Genomic DNA, 27542 nt, shown 5'->3' with positions numbered 1-27542 from the left:
TCTGGTATGTACGGGGGTTACTGGGTTACCTTTTCCACCATCCAAAAATGCAATTCAAATGCAATTGAATTCCATTTCTGTTGCAAAGTTCTGGCTGCCTGCAGTTCGGCAATTGAATAATCGATAAGTTGCCCCAATGCATTTTCGAGAGGATCAGCAAACTTTATGCCCAAAACTCAATTGGGGATAAATTTCCATATTTCATTTTCATATTCCTTTCTGGCAAGGGGCCAAACAAGTTCTCTCCCTCAGCGCACCAAAAGTTTATTCCGGCAGCAACAAAAAGCAAATTCTCATTGATTTCTATTATCATCAAACAATGGGGGCAAATGATGTAGTTTTAGAAAAGTTTTCTTAGCCTAAAACTGCATTCAAGGAAGGGTTTTGGGGTCGAGATTAGTTTGTAGAGGCCCGAAACCCTGCCTGCCTACCGTCCTCAAACAGATGGGCGATGTCTTGTTGGCTTACTGCTTGCCTGTGCCTGTCTCTGCCTTCCTGCCTTCCTTCCGGCCAGCATCTTTCATCCTTCATCTTTAGCCTTTTGCGGTTTGTTCTTTGAGCAACAAGAAGAATACAAAAAATCATTGCATATACTTAGGCGCGCGCAGAATAAGCCTTGCTCTCCGCCCCTTCGTCTGTGTTTGTGTTGGCCAAAAGCCGGAAACTGTAAGCAGGCAAGCAGCAAAACGGAAACAGAGACCAAAATGCAAGCAAAAAGTAAACACCAGAGGAAAACGAAGAGAGAGAGAAAGAGAGAGAGAGAGCGGGAGACGGACTCCTCCCCAGGCCTAGACAGCAGACAGGGGCGGCGGCCTAGAGGAGCCAGCCAACCTCCATTGATGTCATTTACCTTTCCACACACACACACACACACACACACAAGTACACAGTGTGGCACTCACACAGAGGCGGGGAAATGCATATTACGTAGCAAAAAAGTTGCGTTTATGCGCCTAAAAGCAGGCAACATATTTTGTATGCTCATGCAACTGAGTGAGAGGCAGAGAGGGGAGGCTGGAGAGCAGAATGGAGACGATTGCGCCCTCCGGGTACGATATTATGGGGCCATGGGAAAGAGCTGAGATGAGTTGACATGCGATGAGAGATGGGAAAGTAAAGCGAAATGATTCGGAGGCTGCTTTTGGGTGGGTTTTTCCCTTGCAATATCGATTCTTATTGATTTGATCCGCAATTTGCGCTGGAACATGGCCTTCACTCGACCGATTTTTGTAGAGCTTGAGACATTACTCGTTTATTTTATGGTTCGCTAAGGACTGGACAGCTGATTGAACATCGGATGTTGGCACTTTATCGACGTTTCCATAACAAATATGAGCAGTTAGTGGCGCAGTTACGTTGACAATACTTGCTAATTCTCAAGCCCGAAGGCAAAAACAAAATACATGCCTGTGCATGACAGATTTACAGGAACAGATTAACAGATTATTCCTGACTGCATTCACTGAATTCTATATGTGTATGTGTGTATGTGAACGCACTTATTCATTATCTTTTGCATTCATTCAGAGATCATCGTCGATTGCATTTGCCAGTCATGTGCAGGCTACACATACTATAAGAAGGCTATCCGCCATTAACCCAAACAGCCAACTGTGTTCCACTCTCTCTCTGTCTCTCTGTCGCTTCCATTCACACATCTCTTTCCTTCTCTGCTCCCACCCGATTCCTTTTTCTCGCCTTCATTCATGTCCGCGTGAGTGTTTGCACTTTGCACGCTGCTGTTCCGTGGAAACTCTGCTGACAGTTGATAATTCATTAGCACATGTTCTATTTGACGTTCGTTCATCCGTGCTGCTGCTGACGGCGAACACACACAAACAGACAGAGACAGACAGAGAAAAGGAGAAAAGAGAGAGGGAGTGAGAGTGAGAGAGAGCGATGGAGCGACTGTCTTGGGCTGCTGCGTCTCTGTTACCAACGCCAGAGCGCCGGCAGAGAGTCTGGCGAAAAAGCAAAAAAAAGGATTTTGGCATTTGCCATTTTATTTTATTTTTTTTTTTTATCCCATTCCGTTTTGTGCCGGTTCTTCTGGTCTTCATGGACCGTGTGTTTTTCTCGGGAAAAATGTTTTAGTGCGCATTTAGACGTCGTCGGACACGGCAACGATGCCTCTCGAGAGTCGCTCGTGTTTTGTGGGGTTAGCAGAGAAGAGGCAGAAACGAGGAGTTGAAAGATGATGATAATGATGCTGATGATGATTATTATTCGAAGCGGTGGCAACAACGTGCTGCTGCTGCTGCTGCCACCACAAGGCGAATACGCAATATGAATGGTGGTGATGCCACAGGGCGTATACGTAATGTGAAAGGCGCGAGACACAACGTGGCGTGGCGTATACGTTTTTGTGGGTGGAAAAGCGCGTGTTTCGTTCGGCTCACTCCACATCCACCTCATCCTCGTGCTCACATTCGTTTTTGTTGTTGTTTTGTGTGTGTTTTGTGATTGCAACAGCAACCAACTGGCAATTTATTTGTGAATCTACACAGTCGAAGAAGAACCCCACCCCGCTACCTATTGTTGTTATTAAACAAAAAAAACGCCGACATTGCGCGTGTTCTGCAAACACAATTTAAAAAAAAAAGAAACAAAAAATCAAAATCAGTCGAGAAAATGTAAAAAGTGTCTTTTTTGTGTGTGTGGAATATGTAAAGAAATGCAATAATAATATTAATAATAATAATAGCAATCGAATGCAGCAATTCAAAGTATCTCTGCCCCGCCCCGTCTCGCACCGGACGCCGACCGCCGAGAGAACAAAATATGAAAAAGAGGAATCGCGTGCCGGCTACCTGCCTACCGGCGTGTCTGTCAGCTGCGTCGGCGACATTCGGTCAAGCTGCTGCCGCACGTTGCGTTTTAGGCCGAACGTTTTTAGGGCCCAAGTCTCCATGCAATCGTTTTCTTTGATCGGGGGGAGAAAACAATGTAAATTTGTTTACTTTTTGGGCTTTCTCGCAGCAAGAATTAACGTGATGCACACCAATGCGTTTGGCATGTAAATAGCATCAAGTAAACCAACAGTAAAGTATCGACGGTATAAAATGCATCGTTTAACAGCCGAGGAGCGCATACACGAACGGCCGGCCATTCGGTTTACTCTGGCCTGCCGGCCGGCTGGCTGGCCAGTGTCCGGTTCGGCCCGGCTTCGTCCACAAATCTAATTAGCCTTGCATTTTTTGTTTTCTTTGCCCAGTTAATTTTAATTGCAACTGATTTATGAACAACGCAATAATTGTTGTTGTTTTTTTTCATCTGACTGGCCGCTGCTGCAGCGCTGCATCTTTTTTTTTTTCTTGTCTCTGCATTATTGTGTTTTGTTGTCGTTTACTGATTCTCTCTGCCTCTCGCTCTCTATTTTTTCTCTGTTGCCTTTGCTTGTGTTCTGTTTCGTTGGGCAGCAAGAGCGAAAGAGAAAGAGCGAAAGAAAAAGAGACTAGAGCACTAGCATCCGGCTGAGAGTCTGAGGAATGCTCTTCTTTGTGCACTGTCGCACAGGCGACAAATTCGTCACTGCCAAAGTAGGGAAATGCCTTATATTAAGGCGACAAAGGCCCCATCTGTCTGGCTGTGTGAAACATTTACCAGAAGCCCCAAATTTGTGAGATTTTAACAATGTTAACTTTAAGTGTTAAACATAAGATTGTCCAGAAAACGTCACTATTTCATTTAACATATTTATCACATGTATCAGCAATAATATGTTGACACTTTTGTCGCCTGTTCACTGCTCCGCGGCCGCTGCCCTGCTTCTGTTGCAATTGTCTTTCTCCTTTGGGCTGCTGTTCTGCCTCTGTCGCAGCCGAGCGTCGCTGCTTCTGCTTCTATCTCACTGCAAGTCGCGCCTTGCTTGCCTTTTCTGCGCTCTCTCTGGCTTTGCGCTGCTCTCAGCTGCTCTCTTTTACACTGTCCCTCTTGCTCTCTCTCTCTCGCTCTTCGCATTATCATGCAGCCAGTTCTTGAGCTTTGCGACGCTAAAAAAAAAAATGCAAGAAAAAATAAATGGGGAAAAAAGCTAACGGCAAAATCGCATTGCATCGCATCGTTGTTGTCGCTGCCGCTGCCTGCCTGCCAGCCAGCCAGCCAGCCTGCTGCTGCTGTCGTCATCGTTTTTGCTAATTTCTTATAAGAATTTTCTTGAACAATTTTCTTGCTGCTTCTGCTTTGGTCGCTGCTGCCGTCTCGCTACCCTGGCAAAGAGGGTATGCTCATGTAATTTTCAACACAATGTCGTATTAAGAGGTAGGAAGTTTTCTGTGCAGTTCAAAATAATACGAACTGCTTTTTGTGTTGTGCAGGGTATCAAATGCATCAGGCAACCGATGCTTGTCTTTCGCTTCTTCTTCTTATTGGAAGTTGAGTTGTTGCTGCTGCTGTTACTGGTGCTGCTGCTGCTGCTGCTGTCTGTCGACGTCTGTTGGGCAGAGTTTTAGCAACGGCTTTTTGCTTGTTCTTGCCGTCATCGTTTAACGGTGTTTCTAAGCAGACATACACACATCTACATATGTATATGCATGTGTGCATGTGAGTGCGTGTGTGAGCTTGCACAAAAAGTGTTTCGCCATTCTCTACCACCCCCCTCCCTCTCTCACACTCTTCTGCATTCTCTCTGTTGCACTGTCGTTCCACTTATTTTTGGTCAGTCTGTTTTTTGTTTTAGTTGCTTTTAGTTTCTTGTTGGAAACTCTTATCAGCTATCAAGCGGTAATGAGGGGAGCCTGAAACAGTGTGAGAGCGGGACGAGTGGGGGAGAAGTGGAGCAAGAACAAGAACATGGCATAATGCCATGCGATGGACGGTGTTAAGAGAGAGCGAGAGAGGTGCAATAGAAAAGAGAGAGTAAGAGGAGCACCAGGAAGATAGTCGCAGAAGAAGAGTGGCGACAAAAAATAGTCAGCAAGGAGAAAGAGCGAAAGAGTGAGTGATAGAGGGGGGTCGGGCGGGTGACATCAAAGTGAAAAATGTAAACATTTTGAAGAGGAAAATCCCGTTGACACATTGCAGTCAGTCAGGGGGACGCCTATCAAGCCGTCTCCTGCGCTACACGCCCAGCCCTCTTGTGCAATTTTGTTGCCATGAAATTTAGGCCACAAAAATGCCACCGTTGGCAATGTCCAAAAAACACTAAAAAACCAAAGCAGAAAATGAATGAGCACAAAAAATGAGACCTACAGAGAGGAAGACAGAGAGAAGCAGAAAAAGAAACAGAGGGGCGCGAAAAAGCAAGCGGAGTAGCCATAGGAATTACGAATTGAGAATGCATATTGAGGGAACTCCACTCCACTCCCCCCCAGACGTTCGGCCAATGTTCGATAAATAAATTCGAAAATTCGCGTTGAAAATAACTCAACGTGACACACATGCAACAAAAAGCAGCGCAGCACACAGAGCTAAAAAATACAACAAAAATCAAGAAGAAAAGGATGCTACAGAGGCGCAGAAACGAAGCTTTTGATACCCTTTGTTCCTCTATGATTTGCTTGCAACTTTCCCATAAACAAACGGATACATTTGGCACAGAAGAGCTTAAAAGAAACTCTTGAGAAATTCTATAAATACAAATTGGGGGATTTTCGTACACAAAAATGATTATTATTTTGCTTCTTACTATTTATACGCTATAAATATATTCAAGTAGATCTCTCCATGTACTGTAAATCATGAATAAACATATATTTGATGCAGATACAAACCGCTTCCTTGGCGATAAACCATATATCCCCTTTTTACGCTACGAAATCTCGATGTAAAAATTCATAAGGGCAAAGGAGGATGGGTAGGAGAGAGAAAGAAAGAATGCTGTGGGGCAGCTGACTGGTGATGGGTGCAAAGAGAGAGAGAGAGAGGTGTGGGAATTCCGTGGAGCAGTGAAACAGTGTTGCAGGGAGTGGCGGAGGGATGCGAATGGGTATGGGAAGGAAGACATCTGGAAGATTCTGACATACATATATGCATGCATGACACACACCTTCTGTTGCAGCGCCAACACGCCCCAAACACCCCCAACAGCTCTAAAGATAACGTGACCTGTGTCATGTGTTTGAACTCTTCAACCGAAAAACAAAACGAAATGGAAAGGAAAGGGAAAATTAAAGCCATAACTGAAGAAAAATGTGAATAAATCAGCTAATGAGTAGTAGAATGAATGCTCTATGAACTTCCGTAATAATTCATTTATTTACTTTGGAAAAATGTTGTGCATATCAAAGAAAAATCCTTTACAGTACGTGGCCTTTGTGTAAACATTCAATAACTGCATTCATTCATCGTTCAATCAACATTAATTAGATGACGATTGAGAAAAGAATTGAATTACTGGCATACGCAGGCAATTATCCATTCATTCTGATTGATACTTCAGTTAAATGCCAGCCAGAGACTTGGCATTCAAATGGATGAATGGAATATGCCAGGGTATGCATGTGAGGTTGTTCCTGCCCACCTCCCTCCCACTCATCCATACATGCAAATATTTACTTGAATGCATTGGGGGCCGGGAGGTGCGAAATCGAATTGAATTGCAATTTTGGGGTCGGGTGCGATAAACCACAGCAATCCAACTAGGATTCAATATCCTGCACAAGGCCAGCGAAACGAAATCGAATTTGCATCGGGCGACGTTGCCACAATTTCTGCCTCTGCCTCTGCCTGTGCCTCTGCCTTTGCATGCCACAGGCAGCCTTGTCATCAGAGAGTGTCAGCTTCCTGATGGGCATGACTGTCGGATCCACTCACCCATGGCTACAGCCAGAGTGCTGGCTGACCTTTGGACACACACAGCAGAGTCAGAAGCCCCCAAAGCTCCATCCATCCATAACCATTTTCCATCCTCAATTAGGTCGACAGAGGGAGGACCTTGGTGCAGAGCCGAGCTTTTGCGGTCATACGAAAAACGCAATTTTATTGCACACGCACATTTCAATTTTCGATGCTCGATTTTCGGATGGGGGGTGGCTGCAACATCGTTTACCGGATTGCAGAATCGTGTGCTGTCGGGCAGAAGGCTATCCTGTTGCTCTTCCTGGCAATTCCACATCGTGTGCTCCTACATCGTGTCATAAGTCCACCTAAAGCTTCATGCCATGGCTCGCTCCTCCGCCTCCACCTGTTGGATTCTGTGCGTGAATTATTAAGGCTTGTTTGTTGTGGCTGTGGCTGTGGCAGCAGCCATGGTTTGTGGCATTTATAGACGAGAATTTCAGGGGAAACTCCTGGCGCACAAAGTGCGCAAATTTCCACAAAATAAATGAATGAATTCAATGGAAATCCTTGAGTAAACATGCAACACCATAATTCCGATTTTAGAGTGAACATTTCACATTAAATACACTCGAGAGCGTGTGGAGAAAAGTGGATAATAAAACTCAATGGAAATTTTATTTAATGATAAACGAAAAGTAAATCATTTTGTGGGCCATGCGAGATAAGATCTAAGATCTAAAAACAGCACAAAACGAATCATCTAAAGATGAAACTGAACGAAAACTAGCCCATTCGGAACTGCATGATGAACTTCTGATTTTTCTACAATTTGCTCATGCAAAACGTTAGTCAACTTCATTTTAATCAAAAGTGAATCACAATTGAATATTGCCTTTAAGTGGGAGTCCACACTCCCGTTCACATATGAGAATTGTAACTGGAATTAATACTAATTAAATAACAGCTTTTTCTCTTGATTTTTTAAGCACAAAAATAATGATTTTGCATTGGGTTATTGGTTGTATTTTATCCTCCTGTTTATGCACATGTTTTGTCATCTTACCTGCAAAGTTTTTGATGTATTTATGAAATATCGCACGTATCGATAGAGTCCTTTCGTTTATGTGAAATTTGTGGAGCTAGTTTAAGGCGATGTTGCCGCTAATGGAAAACCACAAATCAACAAATGCAAGCTCTGTGTTTGGGTTGTGGAATTTTTACTCCTATTCTCCCCAATACATTCTCCATTCCCTCTCCATTATCTCTGCCTCTCTATGTCTCTCTCTTTCTGTCCATGTGGAACCTGTCTGCAATTAGAGGGCCATTTGCGAGTACAAACATTATCGTTGTGAGTGTTCTGCGATTATTATTGCATTCTCGTGCACACACAACTGCAACTAGAAGTGCTTCAAATCTCAAAAGAGTGAGAGAAAAATCCAAAAGCTTTCGGAAAAGTGATGGATTTTCGTGTAAAATATGTGCCCTGTGCCAAGTAATCTTCTTGTGATCATATTTGTATCTTTTAATGTACATATTCTGCTCTGGGCGGCAAGTTCCCTTTTCTTGTTGGCAAAAATCTGCACAAAATGTTAATACGCTGCGCACAGAAATTACAAAGAAATCAGATTTGACACGCAGAGCCACGCCGCAAAGAGAATCAACAAAAGCAAATCGGAATGGAGAATGGGAATGGAGAATGGGAATTGGGAATGAGGATGTGGATGTGGACGCAGTGGCCGCAAAAATGATTGGCGTGCAAAAGCGTTAAGCGGCGTCCAGATTATATTTTGCTGTTGCGTTTTGTTGATGGCCTACATATGTATATGTATGAGCGACTCAGCGAGTCAAGGTCACACGAAAAGTGTTGCCATGTGGCATAAATGTTTCATCAACTCCAAATGGAAAATCACAAAATGTTGTATATGCCCCAGAGGCGGTTTTATACATTAATTGGTTGGGCTTGAGCATATTTATTGACTTGCAATGAATCGATATTGTAATCTGATTGAAGCATTATCTAAATAGATTTCTGATATGTTTGGTACCCGAAGTTCAAGTGGCTTGAATCACTTGTCCTCTTGCATTGTCCTTGAATGTCGCCCAGACCCCTAATGCATATTGTCAACGCTTTTTTTTCTTTCTCTTTTTTTGTGTGCCCTCGTCCTGGCTCTGGGCTCTGGCCATTGTTCTGTTAACTGAATTGCCCTTGATGACTACTGGGTTGGCTTATGGATACGTTGGCTTTTGCCAAAATGGGCTTGCGCCGGGAATTGTGCTGGGCCGTTGCCAGGGCAACACCCAACCCCACAATCCACACCCAAAAAAAAAAAAGAAAACAAAAAAAACGAAGCGAAGCCTTGACATTTTTTTGTTTTTTAAAACACATCGCTGACTGAAATCGTTGGCCCTTTCCGCTGGCCTCTTCCTGCATGTGAATTTGCTTTATTTTCCATTTTCTCTCTGTGTGTGTGTGTGTGTGTGTGTGTGGTTGTGTGGTTGTGTGTGTGTTCCTCCCTTTCGTTGTACGACGCGTCCTTGCCGCTTATTTGCAAAACCCCCGTTTAATGCGCTCTTGCACTTTGTCTCTGCTGCCTGTCCAGGCCCCATGCCCCATGCCCCATGCCCCAACAAACACCAGGCATTATGCCGCACACGCCCCTCTACATATTCATTACGGCGTTCATTGTCTTGTTCAGCGGCGAAATGTTGATTCTCAAGCGGATGACGGAGGTCAAGGAGCAAGACACGTGCGGATGGATGGCGGGTACACGAATGGGATGTACGAGTCTCTCCCAGTAAGAGAGTCCATGACTAATTCAACTGCATATAGCGGGGATATTTGACTATAAGAATTCTAGCTATAAGAATTATACAAGTAATAAAAACATATGTAGATCAGATGCCCATGTTTAAGAGTTAGTTTTCCTCTTGAGTGTTCTCCAAATTAATGGTAAAAACTCTTTTTGATCTTTCAATGTCCACTTTGATGCATTTGCTTGACAGTTTCTGGCAGCCACTGAATTCCTGCTGTCCTGTTGGCCCGCAGCAGACTTGCAGTAAGTAAACGACAAGATCAGGACTAGAATCTGTCATCTGTGTGGCCTGCTGGCTTCCCATGGTCTCTGTGCTTGATAGTCTCTTGAGTGAGCATTCGAATTGGCAATATTTTTGATGGCTGGCGTTGGCTTGTCCATTGGCGCCAAAACGGAGAGATCTCATGAGCGCCGTCGCATTGGCAGTGGAAGGAGGCGAAGTAGATGTCGCTCGAGTCGTGGACGCAACCAAAATTATATAAACGTTCCCAAAAATGCATTTGTGTATTATCATAGTTGGAGGATTGTTTTGTCTGGCCTTTCACTGGCGATTCTTTCACCTTTAACTTGAGCTATTACCATAATAATCATCATCATTACAAAGCAGCACAATCATTATTATCATCATCATCATCATCATCATTACAATCATCACCTGGCCATGGCGTTTTGCAGTCTCATCTCTCGTGCTATGGGCTCATGGCTCATGGCTCTCATGAGTCCCCGTAGGCGTCGATAATTGTTCTATTAGGGAAATGAGTTCAGGTAGCAGCACTCATCAGTGCTGCTGCTGTGGCTGGTTCCTGTTGTTGCATCAACGCCCACTTTGCCCTTGATTGTAGGCCCTGCCCTGCCCTCATCTCATGTCTCTCTCTCTCTCCCTTCTGGTCTCTGGCCCTGGCTCTGATGGGATCTGATGTGTCTGGTCAGAGGAGAGCTCTACCTCTGTGGCCCTGTGGCTATTGGCGTGTGCATTTGTGTCAAGGTTGTCGACTGGTCAACACACAGCTGCTGTCTGGAGCAGGGAGAGTCTCCAGAGAGAGAGAGAGAGAGGGAAACCCTATAAAGAAGGGCAACTGATGAGCTGATGCTGCTGCTGCTGCTGCTGTTTATGGTAGGTGCAAGTGCAGTGCGAAACTTAAACATGCAAATTAAAATGCTGATGGTGTTTGAGGCTCGCTTCTAGGAAGTCGTTTGTGTCGATGGGTTGGCCCTGAACATCATAAATTCACTTAACTGGAGCACCCGACCCAAGGAGGCTTTTGCTGTAGCTTTTAGGAGTAGCTTTGCTGACCAACTGTCAGAAGGGAAAACTTTATGCCTCACATCTGCAATCCCTCATAGGAAGTGGCTTCTCTTTTACGCATTTTCTTAGCTTTCGAACTTTCTTAGCGGTTCTGAATCCATGTCTCCAATTGGATAAAGTAAAGCCACTTCCTCGCAGATGTTTTCCATTGTGTTTTCATATAATTTCAAGTTGACTTTCCAGGGTACACGCAGTAGTGTGTTTCATGTGCCCTGTTCTCGAGCTGTCGTCGGGTTTCATTATCGTCTTACTCGATCGCTCGGCGGGTTACGCGCCTCTCTCTCTCTCTCTCTCTCTTAACACTTCTCTCTGTTTATACATATCTATATTTCCTCTCTCTGTTGCTGTTCCTCTATCATTTCTCGCTCTCTGTCTGCATATTTCTCTTTGATTCAACTGATCTTCGTTTTGGTCTCATTTGCATGGTTGGACGAGTCCAAAAGTCTCTGGGAAGTCCCTTTTGAACTGGTGGATGGTGGAAGATTCGTTGCGTTCTCACGTCCATCCGTTGTTCTTTCGTCTCCTCTCTTCTGCTTGCCGCTTTGTCGCTGTGTGGCTGCAGCTTTTCCTTCGTTTTTGTTTTTGTTTCTTGTCGCTGTCGCTGCTTTGGTCATTATAATTTTCCATCCCATGTGCGGGTAAGCGTGACTATTTCGACTTCATTCTGCAGCCTATGCCTACCCCGCCGTGCAGATCCATCTCTACCAGCACTCCCCCGCCCACCACTTTGTTGACCCCTCCATAAGCCAATGGACTGTCATCGTGTGTGTCCATTTCCATCTCCATTTCCGTTCCGATTGTGTCGCTCGAAAAACAACAACAAAAACAACTCTCTCTCTCTCTCTCACGCTTTGCCGAAGCTGTCCAAAAATTCGCAAAAATTCGCAAGAGAGAAAAAGGAAGCGAGTGGCAGAGCCATAGAAAGAGAGAGAATCAAGGGGAAAGAAATATTACAGCCAGAGAAAGAACCAAAGCAAGAGTCAGTCATAGAACGGAATAAAGAGAGAAAAGCGACATAAGAGTGGAGAGAACAGAGAGGGAAAAACGCAGGTATTACTCCGTGAAGAAAATCCAAATTAAAATCCAGAGGAAAGCTGTCAAAAAATACAGAAACAAACTGAGAAATGGGCAGAAAAAGTTTGCTTAAAAAACGATAAACAGAGTGAGAATAAAAGGTAAATATGTACATGTAAATATTGTGAGCGAAAAGTCACTGGAAAAAGTCAGGAAAAGGAGCCAGGGAGCAGAAGGAAAACCAAAGAATGATTAAAAAAAAAAGGAACTAGACAAAGCGTCTGAACAAGACACGAGGAAAGAAATAGATCCGTAGAGAAAGATTGAAAAAAAAAAAGACTCGATGGAAGAGAGGAGACAAAACAAGTTGGCCAACAATGGATAATGATGATGATGGTCAAGAGCATGATACACTTTTTGGCGCAACAGCAAACAACTGCCACGAATGCTGCATGGAAAACATAGAAAACAAATTAAACATCAGCCTGCCATCTCTTTTGCACCAACTCTCCAAATCTGTTTCTGTCTGAGGCTGTGGAGTTTTCTCCACTCTCCACTCTCCACACGAAAAACAACTTTCTCCTGCTCGCTTGTTCGCTGCCCTTAATGGGTTAAGATACAAATGTATCTGCATCCGCAGTCAGATGTGCAGTCAGTCCCTTTTTTTTTTAGTGACCCTCCTCCGCCATGTGAATGATTCATTCCATGAACTCGAATGACTCACTTTTCGGGTCAATCCAAAAAACAACCATAATAATGATAATTATCAACGGGACATTTGGACACCCAAGAACCACCTCCACACCCGCACCTACACTCTCCTACGCTTCCAGTTTTGTGGATCGCTTTTTTGGTTCGGTTCTCGATTCTATTGCCATGGGGCCCCCTTCCTTATCTTATCCACAGCTAGCGCCCCTCAGCGTTTTGTGCAAAAAGTGCCACAAAAACAATGGCAAACAGATTTCGTTGAAATTGAAATGAAAACAACAAAAACATAAACGCAGTTTTATCTTTATCAACAAAATAGCAACTGAACAACAAATAACACAAAGAAAGGAAAACAAATCAAATGGAATGCCAACCAAAGAACGACGTTTTTTCCACAAATAACCACAAATAAACAGATCACAAGGGAATCGAATTCACAAAAATTCTTATCAGCAGATTGCCGATTTTTTGCTGTTTTTTGTTTGTTTTTGTTTTCAAAGTTGAGAGCAAAAGAAAAATAATCGTTGGGTGCAGAGAGAGAGCGAGAGAGAGAGGAAGATGAAATCCAACAAAAACTTATACAAAAATCTGAAGTTCTTTCAATTCCAAGATCTATTTGTCACAGGACTGTTAAGCTGAGCTGCTAAGCTGCACTGAAAGAGAGAAGAAACTCCTTTAAAACTGCTTGAAATCAAAAATCCTTCTGATGGTACATAGTACAAAAATGCAATGGAAAAACCCACACAAATTCCATGTGGATGGCAAAACAATTTAAAAATAAACCACTTAAAACCTATTTCTTTGACAGGTATTCTCTGGCTCATAATTTTGATTGGAAAAAAAGTGTGAAAAATAGTTTTTCAATTAAGTTTTCATGCACTCCCCCCCCACGACACGGCTGCAACTCCTGGAAATTGTTCTTGCCACTCCACTCGTTGCCCCTTTGCTGTGTGTCTGTGTGTGCCTGGATAACTCGATTCAAATTTATTCCGATCAAAAGCGCCTCTTGACGCTGATGACGTTGTGGATGTGGATGTGGATGTTGATGTCTCCCCCGATGACATTTTGGCCACTCTCCTTCAAAGCGACTTTCTTCCTTTGCTCTCTTTTGCTCTCTCTCCAATTCTCTCGCTGCTTGAGTTGACCAACGTTTGTGTAAAGTCACGGGGGGTGGTGGCAGGTAGGAAGTGTAAGAGTGAGAGACGACCAGAGACTCGTTCCGGTTCGTGTCTGCTCGTGTCGGACATCCTTCTACCAATCAGAGAGCAGCTTGAACACTTCGTGTGTCTGTGGCCGTGTCTTCGTCTTTGCTGGCCTGTCTTCGTTTTTGTCTACTTCGCTGACTGTCTTCAGCCGTTTGCTTCGTCGTGGTCGTTGTTGTTGCATAATGACCAAAAACGACAAGTGTTGCCCGCAACTACAGCAACATCAACAGCAAATACAAAAGAGCAAACACAAAGCGCAATGCACGCGAATGTAAAAGCATTTACAGCAGACAGCAGCAGTCAGGCAGGCAAACAGCAGCAGCAGCAGCAACTGCAACAGCAACAACAACAAATCGAAGAGCAGAGAGCAGAGAGTAGCCGAGCAGAAGTGTCTCTTGTGACAGCAGCTCTTCATGCTTCGGTTTTGCTTCGCGCGCACTGCCGCTCTCTTTCTGTGGCTCGGCTCGCTTCGTTTCGCTTCGTTTTGTCGCTCGCTCGCTTGGCGGGTGGGGGGCTTACCGTTTGTCTCAGTGCCAGCCCGTACGTTCAGTGCTGCCCTACCTGTCGAACCGCTTACAACGCGTGAAACGCAACGCATTGGCGGAAACCGCGCGCGCGTTAGCAGAGGAAAAACACGCAACGTCGTCGTCGTTGTAGCCACACAGCAGCCGCGCAACAGCCAGCAGCGGCGTCAAATGTAAAGCTTATTTTTGTTGTCGTGTGTTTGAATCGGTGTTTTGTTTTCTGTTTTTTTTTTTTTTTGCGCAGTGCGTTTGCTTGAGACAAAACAAAAACAAAAAGGTGGCATTGCTCATACGCCCCGTCTCTGGCGCGCACACACAGGCACATAAAGTGCCTCAAAAAGCTACCAACACAACCACACACACGCTGCCGAACCACATACGCGCGCGTTTTTTGTCGCTGGTGACGTGCAAATATAACAAATACAAGAAAATTAAAAACAAACGCCAAAGAAACGCAAAAATTCGCATTAAAATCCAATAGTTTGTTTGTTGTTTTTGTTGTTGTTGCTTCGGTTTTTTCGGCAGCGGAAAATGCATTGCTAAAAATTAAAATTGAATGAGCTGAAACAAAAAAACCACCAAATAAATAATCAATGATTAAAATATCATAAGTGTAAGCCAATCCACAGACACACACGCAAACGGAGATAGGGATCCGCAAATACACACACGTATAGAAGAGATACAGATAGAAAGAGAGAGGTAGACAGAGGGGGAGAGAGAGAGAGCAACAAGTTTGCGTGCCACAAAATTTCCATTCGGCAGTTTGCTTGATTTTTGGCTTACCCCCTTGAGTGGATCACAATGATGAGGGGGGTGTATTGGCTTCAATTAAACAGAGAGGATCAGTATCCTTGCAGTGCTGATCGAAATATCTGCGAAAATCCATGGAAAGATTTGCTACCCTAATGTGGAAATTGTGCATAACTTTTGCACTTAAAGAACAGACCTTCCCAGCAAGATTTATATCAGACTTGTATGCCCATTATAATTGGAAACCTGTTGAATTATCACCGTAAAGGGTATACACATAGTCGAGTGAGCATACATGTCTCCTCCCACCCAACCGAACCACAAACAGATGTATGACTGATACTTTTTTTCGGTTGACTACAATTGCAGTTTTGTGTTTTACTTGCAGTTGACACTCCCCTCTCCCCTCTCCACCCTTCCATATTCTAGTCAAAACAACCAAAAACGTTTTTTCTATATATGTATAAAAGAGGCATTAACGTTTTTGTTTGATCAGCGCCTGGATTAAAGGTATTATAATTGATACGAGTACTTTTGCTTGGCGCAGCAATTCGCGCTGCTGTTTTCGCGTGAAATTCGTGTGTTTTCTTGTCGCAGTTCAAAGAAATTTATCCAAATATGTGCGAAAGATATCGCATTTCTGGAATGGTGGCGATATCGCCAAAGAGTGATTGGGAGAGTGGTGGTGGCAGTCGGCGTAGTTTTCGCTGCTTCTGGACTTTTTTTTCATACGAAATTAATGCTTGTGGTTCCCGTGAAAACTGTATCAATAATAACATTTTTTTAGCATGAAATACAAAATTCAGAAACTGCTTTCAACGCTGTTATCGTAGAACAAGAACCCAACTGCTGGGTAAAATAATGTTTGAAATGTTTTCCCTTAGCAGAAACTTTAAGGCGAGATCTTTTAGGAAACTGAAAACTTATCTGCGAATAGATTATACCATCGGAATATTCCTGCCAAAGCTCACTGTTCTTCATAGATGGTTTCCAAGCAGAACAACAATACATTCAATAAATGTCAGCTATTTTCTGGAGCAGGAATCCTCTCGGGCTGTACTGAGTCCTTGTTGTCACACCATTTGGTGTAACAGTTGGCCCATGCACACATCCATTTACTTATGCAGATCCTTCCCCAAACCCACCACAAGCAAATCCTTAGTTTACTTCCTATTTGGTAGTTTTTTTCCCTGTTTTTTTTGGTCTTGGTCTGCTGCTGCTCTTCTCTCCTACTCCCTCTGGGTCTGCTCTGGCTCTTCTGCTGTTCCTCGGTTTTCTTTCTTTCTTTTGCTTTAAGACATCTAAGCACCGGTAGAAGAGTACGCTCCTTGCTTCTGTTGTTCGTTTTGGAATTGTAATTCCTCTACACTTTTGATATAGCATCTGCGCCGGGTGTTACCCAACAGCAGCAGGAGAAGGAGAAGGAGAAGGAGTAGTGGCAAGGGGCAAAGACAGACGGCGGCGGCGGCGGTTTCAATGTCAATAAGAAGCGGCGGCTGTTGCCAGTCACTCACACACACAGGCACAGGCACAAACACTCTTTTACGGCTTGTGCACGCGCTCAGGACGTGCACAGGGCAGGGATACGATACGTAAGGACACGCACACGCATGCACATGCCCAACGAAGGAAGCAACAGTTCGTCCTCATCCTTCGGCTGCTTGTTTATCCTTTTGCCGCTGCCGACACTGCTGGCTGCTGTCTGCTGTCGTTTTTCTGTTTCTCTCTCTCTCTCTCTCTCTGTGTGTCTTGTGGCTCTCTGCTGTCTACCTGCTCTACAATTTACTTCTTCTTTTACTCTCATTTCTGTTGTTCTCTGGAGCCAGCGAAAGAGAAAATGTAGTGGTTGGCCACGGGGTAGGGTTTAGGGGATGATCTCATGACACACATTGCCCATGCTTGATATCGTCATCATCGTGAAGATCATCATTATTATAAATATTATGCCCAGAGGTGCACAGACAGTGAGAGAGACACAAAGAGAGAGATCACAGTCAAAAGATATTTTTCGAAACTTAATTCAAGTTTTTACTGTGCATCGAAATGGTTCAAGGAATGATTAAATTTTTCCAATCATATTGAAATATTTCTTATTTACATAAGTTCATGTAAACAATTGGCAAACTTTAACATCGCTTCGAAATTTCATCACAGAAGTTACCAAATCCTTTGCAGCGTATGCACTTCGATCCCTTAGTGTCCTTTCACTTAGGGTACACTTTGTGAAGCCAATGAAGTGAGAGTATTTCCATGCCGCTTTTGGCTGATGTATTTTCTTGCGCTTTCATTCTTTCTCTCTCGCTCATGTCAAAGTTTTCTTAAGGGTTTGTTGTCTTCTAAGTCATGCCCTACCCTTCCACACATTGCCTAAGGGTTACATATATCCACACACACACGCACACATACACAGCGTGAGTGTGGAGGGGGATAGGGAGAGAAGAGAGGGAACTTGTTTAGATTGCGACGCACTTTGAAATGTCCTTGAGGGGCATGGCATTTGTGTCTGTTGTGCCTCCGTTTTGGCACTGCCCCTAGGCCCACCATCTATGGGAACGGAATATTATGGTCCGAGAAAAAAACAGAGGAAAAATTTGCATTTCTGCAGCACCGCACCGGGCACCGGGCGCCGCACCACCAGATATTGGCAACGATTCAAGCAGTCGTTTTGTGTCAGTCAATGGAGCGGAGTGGAGTGGAGTGGTGTGGTGTGGAGCGGAATGAAGTGAGTGTACAAATGTGAGTGTGTGAGTGTGTGGATACGAATCGATTGGCAAACTACTCATAAATAAACATGAGTCTCGCTGAGGCGATCGTTAAACGAACTGCTGCACGGGATGGGATGCAGGGGGGAGCAGCCCCTCTCTCGCTATCACTTTGCCACCCATTGCAGCTCCCCTTCTGCTCTATCGGCGGCCTCTCTAGTGGATCGACATACTAGCTGTGGCAACAATATTCTGTAAATGCAATTAACTGTTGTTGCTGCGCAATTGAATGTCATACACTCAGAGACACTCGGGCACTCGGACAGAATGTATGAATGGAAAGGAAAGGAGGGACTGAGGGACAGGGGCGGAGAGTGGCACACGTCAACAAAGAGAGACAGAAAGACAGGCAGAGAGAGAGAGAGAGAGAGTGACTGACTCTCTTTTTTCAAAAGTATCATCTTTGTTATGGGAACATTAATCATGCGCTGAATGCATTCAATTCAATTCAATTGAATTATTTACACACACTCGTTGTTGACTGTGAGTGCATTCACTCATTCACTCTGCAATTATTATTCTTTTGGATTATGGATTTTGGATTCTGCTTTTGATGAGATTTGAGCCAGATTTTAGGGTAATCTGAATTAGAATTTTTTGGCCACATTCACAGAAGTTCGGGTTTATTTTTGGGAGTAAATCTGTACAAAAAGCTACCAATGAATGGTATAGTATGAATCGTTTCCTTTGTATTCATAGATTCTGTTCTTCTTGTGTACTTATTTCGATCAAGCGTGCATCAAATTACAGAAAATGTTCACATGTAAATGGCCTTTGAGGGTCAATAGACTGCTCGAACTTGAGAGTAGTGGAATGCTCTATGCATATGAATTTATTCATTGAGCCGGAATCAAGTTGTATCTTTCAATTATTGTTTAATTTGATTACATTGCATTCGATTTTCATCTTTGATATCTTTGAAATTATTAAAACGATATTCATTGTGATCTTAAGATATGCATTTAGAATACTCTGAACAGATATAGAAAGATAAAGCTTCATTCATTTGGTTATCCTCAACGGAGCCTACCGTGGAAATCTTCTTTCCATTTTCTGCATAGTATTTACTTTCGGTTCATTTTACTCACATTTGCTTCCCCCGATTTTACTTGGAGTTTTCCCATTTGGGTTTGGTTTCTCTCTTTTTCGTTTGTTCCTTCCTTTTCTCTGCTCTTTCTGCCTTTCTGTTCTTAGGCCTCTTCCGGCTATTCTTTTTTGACTTCCCCCCAGCGACTATTAATTTTCCGCCCACACACACACACAAAGTCTTCCCCACACTGCAAATTCTTCCGCTCGGCTCTGTCTCTCTCTCTCTCTAGCTCCTTCCTTTGCCTCATTTATCGTTTACTTTTGAGAGGGCGGTGGACGGCCAGCCGGCCGGTCGGGCTTTTCTTGTCGCTCATTGCCCGTCGCCGTCTGCTGTGACCTTCGCATAGCAAAGCGTCGCCATCGCCAGCGTCGGTCGTCGGTCGTCTCCGTCTCCGTCTCTGTCGTCGTCGTCGTCAAGAGCTTCGCTTATTATAAAAGTCCACGCTTTATCGCATAGTTGGTTCACATACTACCAGTCGTTCGTTGTATGTTAATTCCCCTGTAGCCTCTCCTGCTATGGTCTCAGACCCAGTCTTGTCAGTGCTCTGCCACAGCCAGAGGCCTGCCCCCTGCAACATCCTCCCCGAATAGGCTAGTGGAACTTCCCTTTAGGGATCAGTCATCCATTGAATTGTAATCGCTCAACCCACAAGGAATTCCACATTCGAATCGAGAGAGCAGACCAGAGAGGGAGCGACAAAAGTAGAGCTCTGATTCCCTCAATAAGCATCTCTGTCTCTCTCTCTCTCTCTCTCTCTCTGTCTTTCTAGGCTTTCTCTGATTCTCTCTGTTTGTTTGATTCTAGAACACCCCCGCTTCTCCATTGCTCTTCAGTTGCTTGTTGTTAGTCTCTTTTTGGGACTCTGCTGTCGCTAGTTAGTTTCAGTCTCAGTCTCTGTTTGTCAGCCTATCATTCCGTCATTCCCTTAGTCTCTCTGTCTCCTCGTCTTTCAGTCACTCTGTCAGTCAGTCAGTCAGTCATTCCCTCACTCACTTACTCACTCGCTCGTCCGTCACTCTGTGGGACACCAGCAACACCAACAGCAGAGACGAGAGGCCAGAAACCGAGAGACCCAAAAACCGGAAGTCATTCAAAATGTGGCTGGCTTTTGGTCGAAACATGTTTCTACTTCTACTTCTCTTCTCTTCAATTCATTTTATTTCATTTCATTTTTTTGTTGTCTTGTGTTCCCATTTTTGTTTGTGTTTTTGTTTTGCCTTTGCTTTATTTTTTTTTGTACTTGGATTCCTCATTGATGGAAAGTATATGGCGGATAACGCCACTGCAAGTGTGAATTCCATTGGTTTGTTCACAGGCAAAACTTCCAAATGAGCTGATCAAATATTGAACGGTGCAGATGGAAATTGCCACAGAGAAATTTTTGGTTTAAGGTGTTGATAGAGAGAGGGAAGGAGATAAATCTTTTGGATTCGTGCAAATATTTTGCTTCTCTTTTGGTTTTTTTCCAACACAAAATTGCTGTAAGAGATCTTCTGAGATGTTGTCTTTCGTTGGCGCGCTGTTTCCTTTTGTTTAGGGGAATTATAATACATATTTAAACATTTCTTATAGACTTTGACACTTGCAATTCGAACAAAAATCAACAGCTAAGGCAACAAACCAAGAACAGAATAAAAAAGAAAGAAAAGAAACCACAGAAATAGATTTCTCTGTTTTTATTTGATTCCCCACAAAAGGCCTGCAAAATACAATCCACATATGGATTGTGGCTTATCGTTTATGTTTGGAAATACAACAATTATAATCTTTATTGTTTGCTGTGTGTGTGGTGGGAGTTGCATTTTTGTTTAGTTTTGTGAACTTATTTAGTCAGCTGGTTTCAGCTCAAAGTGAACGATGGAAGCCAAAAGATTCGTTCGTGGCTCTTCCAACAGAAATCTTCACCAACAGCTAGAGTCCTTTCGCTTAGGGGAAGTTTGTAATCTGATGGAAAGCATCAGTCAAGCACCCTTCAATGAATTTTCTTTGCAAATGATATGCTATTCCGGCACCGACCATTGGATACAATTTGATCAAATGAAGATGGAGGAATAAAGCTATTAAAATACTTTTTTCATGGTTCTGGAACTGAGTGTGGTTTATAGACAATTTACAGATCGTTGAGAGGTTTTCTTACCTCCAAATGTTCCCCCAAAATTCGAATCTGAAACGATTTCTCGAATGTCTGAATGAATCGTGTGGAGCGGAGCGGTGAGGAGAGGAGAGCCAACAAACAGATCTGTCTCATTATGTGTCTGCGCTGTGTGGCAGCGACATTTCCAATTGGGGTTTCATATGCAAATTTGCATATCAGATTTCATCTGTCCGTTGCCCCCCTTCCCCACCCTGCCATTCACTCGATTTGTGTGTGTGTGTGTGTGTGTGTGTGTGTGCCTCTGGGTGAAGTTGGGTGTCGCTGGGTGTATCTGGCTGTGGCATTATGCAAAAATGCTAATTGAAATGTGTTAATTTGATTGGCAGAGGTCTCCGGCAGACCGACAGGCTTTAAGACGCGGTTTCTGAGCAAAAGCGCGCGTTTTCTGGACGTCTTTTTGTGTCGTTTCAGTTATTTTTTTCGAGTTTCGAAAAGTTAATCGTAAAAACTAGGCAGCACAGCTAATGAATAAATATCAAGTCGTAAAACAAACAAAAAACAAGAACAGCAACAAAAAGGAATATAGCAAAACGAGATAATAAAATAAAACGCGCAAACACACACACAGTCACAGACAGACACACGTACACCCAAAGTGGCGATAAAAAACGCGCCCCGCACGCATACATTTACCTGATGATTGCCAAAAACTAGCGCAAATAGAAAACCAACTTTAGCTAAAAACCAACAAAAATAACTAAAATAAAACCAATAAAAAAACTAAAAAACAAAAATTCCAAAAGTAAATATTAGCAACAAAAAACAAAAAAAATACACAAAAAAGAGAAGCTGGAAAAAACGCGCATAAAACGCGACCTGGTGATATTTTCAAGCGATTTCTGACGCAGCGAAAGAGAACGAAAGAGAGTGGCCGGCCAGAGTGTGTGTGAGAAGAAAGAGAAGACAAGGGGCTGAGAAGAGTTTTGTGTGCTAGAGAGCTAGAGAAAGAGAGTGAGAGAGTGTTAGAGTGAGAGTGAGAGAGAGAGAGAGAGAGAAGTGTGAGTATTTTGTTCATCTCCAATTATCATCTTCGTCTTCTCTGAATCTCTCAATGTTTTTCAACTACTTCTATTCGTTGTTTCTGTTTTCAATTCGTGTGTGTTACTCGTTGTTGTTGTTGTTGTAATATTATCTGAATGTATTCACAAATATTCACAAATCATTCACTTGACTCAACTCATAAATGCACTTGTAAGCTTCTTCACGCGCATCTGCATTCATTCGCATTCATTAGTATTTTTGTATATGTACCATGAATCAAGAGACCATCAATGTGACTAATTCTCTCTCTCCCGCTCTGCGAGTTCTACATATTCATAAATGTATTCATAAAGTTCATCGTGCTCACACTTTCATTCGCTTGACATTCATTCATTTCGTATATAAAACTCCTGTCCTTTGGCGATCTTTTTGTAGCTAATTATGTACAAAAATATGTAATGGAATCTATAAATCATAAGAGCATTCAGAAGAGCTCTTGCAATGTGCTTTAATGTATTCATGAGTGTATTCACATATACCCAAATTGTGCAAATGCAAATTATATCTTGCATAAAATTACTTTTTGGACGTATTCATAATTATCTATATATTCATTGGTATTATATTCATGCACTCCATTTAGAATGGGTGTATTCACATTCTTATTCAAGTCTTCTAGCTGTTGGTTCACAAGTGCATCTATGAGTATCTACATTTGACATTTCGTTGCGTCAAAGAAGCGTATTTGTGAGTGTATTCAAATCAATTACCCACATATTCATGAGTATATTCATGCTGCATAAACGAGTATCTTCATTCACGAGATGTCACCCTGTGTCTGCCCTTGCTGGGTAATTTCATGCCGAAACTCGAGACGAAGCCAGGAAGTGCGCAATGTGTGTCGGAGATCACTCCCCCCCCGTCCCTTGGCACTCCAGTCCGCCCCATTCACAGATCCGCTTGTGTACTCTAGAGTGAATAATGAATAAGGACACGCCCACTTGCTTCTGAAAGGGGCAGAAATGAGGGGGAGGGCGTAGCTGCCAGCCGGCTGTTGTTGTTCCACTTTGCTGCTTCGTTCCTTCCTTTCCTTTCGGCAAAGATCGTTCTGTGAATCCCAAAAAAAAGAAAGAAGAAACCAAATTGTGTTGCACATGTCGATGCGGAACAGCTGACTCCTGGTGTGGTGCCCCCCTGCCAGTGTTCCTGTGTTCCCCAGCTCCAGCTCCAGCTCCACCTCCAGTCCCTGTCCCAGTCCCAGTCCCAGCCGGCACATCTCACACTGGGGATCTTTTGTGGCTTTTGTGGCAGGTGCCAAAACAAAACCGCAAAATATTATTTTCTTCGTTTCTCTGGTGGTTGGTAAGTCTTCTGCCCTTACCTGTTGTTGCCGCTGCTCTTTTTTGTTACCTGTTGTTGGCCATGGCTCTGGCTCTGGCTCTTAGCTCTTGCCCTGTCCGTCAGAGCGTTGCGGGCAAGAGCGAGCGAGCGAGCGGACGAGCAATTTAATTGAATTTTATTTCAGTTTTCTTGTGCGGCATTAGGGGTAACGCCCCTGCCTCTGTTCCTGCCCCAGCCCCAGCCCCAGCTCCTGGCCCATGACAGCCTGCTGTTTCCTTATCTTTTGCCAGCAATTTCAATATCATTTATGCGGCTGGGCTGCCTGCCAGCCACTTGCCACTTGCCACTCTTCATTTTTGGTTTTTTTTTTTGCTGCTGTTCAGCTGTTAATTCCAAAAGTAAATTATGTATTTTGCATAATTATAATATTTGACTTTTACTCTTGACTGCACGACAGTCTGTCCGCCAGGCGACAGGAAAGTGCACAAAAAATGTGCACAGGGAAGCAAAGAGAGAGAGAGAGACAGGAAGCTGCGAGAAGATACAAATCCATTGGATAGTGATACAAAATTATAGATTGAAAACATATTTTCGGGATTTATGTTTTGAAAGGAGTAGAACTTTTGCCCGATTTCCTCGTATGCCATAGAAATTTATGCTGTTAAAATGTTGAAATATTGAGAATTGTCTTTCGCTGATGGGAAATTTGTATCATGTATCTGAAGGAATTGAAGGGACTGTGAAATTTTGCATAAACATTTATTTATGGTTTCGAAAATGCTACTTAGCTTTTTATAATCATTTTACCCACTGCAAGGGTATCACAAGCGTTTATTTAGCGGCTTATTGTGCCGTTTTTTGGGGCTTCTTTCTGTTTAATTTTATTCATCTGCTTCATGGGAACGTTCTTGTCAAATTCCTGTTCTCAGGCAGCGTTGCCTCCTACTTTTTTACAGCTGGTGTACGGGACAGACACTAGTTAGCGGAAGCAATTGGAAGTATTTGGAACTGTAATCTCTTCAAATGAAATTGTTTTCAATTAATTGTTGAATTACTTGCTGGAATTGTGTCCTTTGTGTTGCCGCTGTCTGCTGCTGTTCCACCTTTCACCTGTATTTATGTTGAGACATTTTATAGCTCTTTGTGCGATGGATTCATCAATTCCTTGGCGTCTCTCTCGTTTGGAGAAAGGTGAAAGTTACTTCGCTTTTTTTGTGTGTGTGTTTGTTTGTTTTTCGGTGGTTTCTGGCGCTATTCAGGATTCAGAGTGTTTTTGTTATTAATGATTGCACTTCCCCAACCCCCCATCCAGCCGCCCATTCGTTGCAGCGGCCGCAGTCGCAGTAGCAGGTGCTGTGGTGGGCGTTTTGTTTTGGGGGCGTGGCACATGTTGCGTGCACTTAATGATGCGTAATTATTCACTTAGTTGGTTATGCCACAAAAATGATGATGACGCTGACGTTGCGCGCCTGAGACTGAGACTAGACCCGGTCCCCAGTGCCCAGTCCCCAGTGCCAGTCCCAGTCCCAGTCCCTTAATTGCAAGCGTTTCCCCGCTAATTGCACGAACCACGATCCCAAAACGTGGCAGTGGAGCGGGAGAGGGAGAGGGAGAGAGCGGGAGAGGTGTCTTACATGTGCGCCTTGCGATGCCGCCCCAAAGTGTTTTGCTTTTATCACATTTTTATGTAATTCTCACGTGATTCATAAGCGGGCGATTAGCGTTAACTAAGTGGTAAGAGCCAAGAAGGTAATAACGCTCAGCAAAAGACATGGATAGAGCGAGCAAAAGCGAATTAGATGGAGAGTGCAGGAAGGAGAGGAAGCAGGAAATGAAAATGCAGAAAGACAAACGGAAAAGAGAAAGGGCTTACAACGCATGCATCGAATATCGATGATCAGAAACGAACTGGGCTGAAAATGCATCAAGCAGACGACCGAGGGGCGCTGCTGCATTACGCTCCGACATTTTATTTTAATGTTTTTTGCGACTGCTTCACTCAAGCCTTATTTGCCTTTTTGCAGACTGCTTTTCGAACGTTCTACCACTCTCTCTCTCTCCCTCTCTCTCTCTTTATCTAGGTGTGCGTGTGTGTAGGTCAAGTGCACCCATTGACAAATTGTTGCCGGCTGGAATCGTGTGCTCGTGTTGTGTGTTTACTTTATACAATTTCGTATTGCATTTGACAGCCGATTGACATAAAATACAAACATATCCACACAAAGATACATAGCTGCTGCACGTGTCTCTGGCACTCTGCAGACACTCACACTGACATCCGTTAGTCTCTCTCTCTCTCTCTCTCTCGCTTTGCACCCGCTCTCTCCCACCATGCGGCATAGTCTGAAGTGAATTTATTAAAGGTGTGTCCGAGCATACCAGCTCTTTGGGCTTTATGTCGCTTTATTTATTTTGAAGATTTGCAAGAAATGTCACCTTTACATATAAAATAGAAATAATATCGAAGCTGTCGTTGGAGCGCTATCTGGAAATGCCTCACCTGGCATAAACGCACTTTGTTTTGGAGATTCTGCCTGCTCCAATGCTTGTTCTCTCTCTCTTCCAGAACATCTTGCAGATTGCTTGTTTGTTCTGTTTCTTCTACAGTTTCTCTGAAGAAGATTCCCCTGCTTATTGCTCTTTCGTTCCGCTCCATCCCCAGTTTACGCTCCCGTTTCCCGTTCGATACCTTCCACACAGAAGACGAACAATTTGTCCGCGTATCATAATCATTATCCAAATCATCATCGCTTTCCACTGCCCTCCACTCGCCCCCATGCTTGTGTGACGTCACTGCCAGAAAGTGCTACGTGCCGATGCCCCTGTCGCAGTCGCTGTCGCTGTCGATGTCGATGTCAGCGTTGGCTGCTCAGTCACCATTGGCGTCAAATTTCACACGCTGCAACTCCATTGGTGTTGTTGTTGTTGTTGGGGTTCCGTTTGTTGTCGTTTGGCTTTTCGGCTTCTCGATTCTTCCGAACATACACAAGCACGAAACACAGACACGACGCACTCGGTTCGAGAGCGGGCGGCGACATGCAGACAGTTAGGGAGTGAGAGAGGGAGAGAGTGGCGGCAGTGGAGAGACAGAGAGTGACTAGGAGAAATGGGAGAAGTTTACGGTTTGAGTGGGTGTCTAAGCAGGAGATGGAGTGCAAGGTATTTCAATTGGAAGGTGGGACATGTCCCGCTCTCTATTAATCACGCTCCCGCTGTGTCGAATATTGAATTTAGCCATAAAGTGCATACGAATGCAAATCAAGGCTGCTTCAATGTCGTGCCTTACCTTTGCTTTAATTTACTGTTGGCTGTGAAAGAGCTTTCTGTAGGTGGCGTGGGGAGGGTACCATGGGTGATGGTGGGAAAAGGACAGACAGACAAGCAGGCAGGCGGCATGTGTGTGCACATGACTTTTAACAGCTGTTCGTTGTGGTTGCTGCTGAAACCCACAACCCACCCAATCGCCCACCCCCACCCCCTTGATTGTGGGTGTGTATGGCAGTGTGGCGACAGTGTTGCCCTCTGACGTCGATTTGTGCTGCTAGCTGCCACCTCTGATATGTCAATTTTCCATCGCCCCCAACCCAACGTGTGCGACCTCCCGATGACACGACACTTCTCTTTTGCTTTCACCTGCTGCGCTTCCCCCCTCCACTACACACACACACCCACACCCACACATGACACTTGATATGATTTCAAAACAACGGCCAAAAAAGAAAGAGACGAAAAATCGGATAATTAAAGTAGAAATAGCAAAACAAAATACAAATTAATAAAAATAAAGTTAAAAAAAAAAATAAAAAAATGCTGAAAGACAAAAAAGTGATGTGCTTCGTGAGAAAATAAAGAAACTAAAAATAAAAATCGCAAAAAAATGACTGGACATAAAAATATTGCTGGAAAAACAAAAAAAAATTCAAAATCGCGCCGAAAAATGCAACGAAAATCGTAACAGAAAAAGGTGTTCGGCAGCAACGGATCAAAATCGTGCCATAACGGGAGTAACCGAAGATGGAGTCGGCTCCGTCGGTGTTATTGTGTGTGTGTGCGCTGAGTTGTATTCGTGTGTGTGTGCTAAATGGAATTCTTGGATCTTTCAGCCATAAGAATGCAGAAACTTTTGTAAAAAACTTTTGAAAAATCTACAAAAATTTACAACAAATCAAC

At 43.7% G+C, this 27542-nt stretch overlaps 1 protein-coding gene and 1 long non-coding RNA gene across 5 annotated transcripts in view; both read left to right on the top strand.

Annotated features, from left to right (window-relative positions):
- LOC117903186 (nuclear pore complex protein Nup205) overlaps window positions 1–27542 on the top strand; it is a 56410-nt gene that overhangs the window by 21299 nt on the left and 7569 nt on the right. The gene's annotated exons all lie outside the window — the stretch shown is intronic.
- Window positions 1672–27520, top strand: LOC117903211. The gene is made up of 2 exons (XR_004649489.1): window positions 1672–2158; window positions 27476–27520. It is a non-coding gene; the product is annotated as an uncharacterized LOC117903211 (long non-coding RNA).

Source organism: Drosophila subobscura, chromosome A (assembly GCF_008121235.1).
Source record: "Drosophila subobscura isolate 14011-0131.10 chromosome A, UCBerk_Dsub_1.0, whole genome shotgun sequence".
Taxonomy (NCBI): Eukaryota; Metazoa; Arthropoda; class Insecta; order Diptera; family Drosophilidae; genus Drosophila; species Drosophila subobscura.
This window is presented reverse-complemented; position numbering and strand designations above follow the sequence as displayed.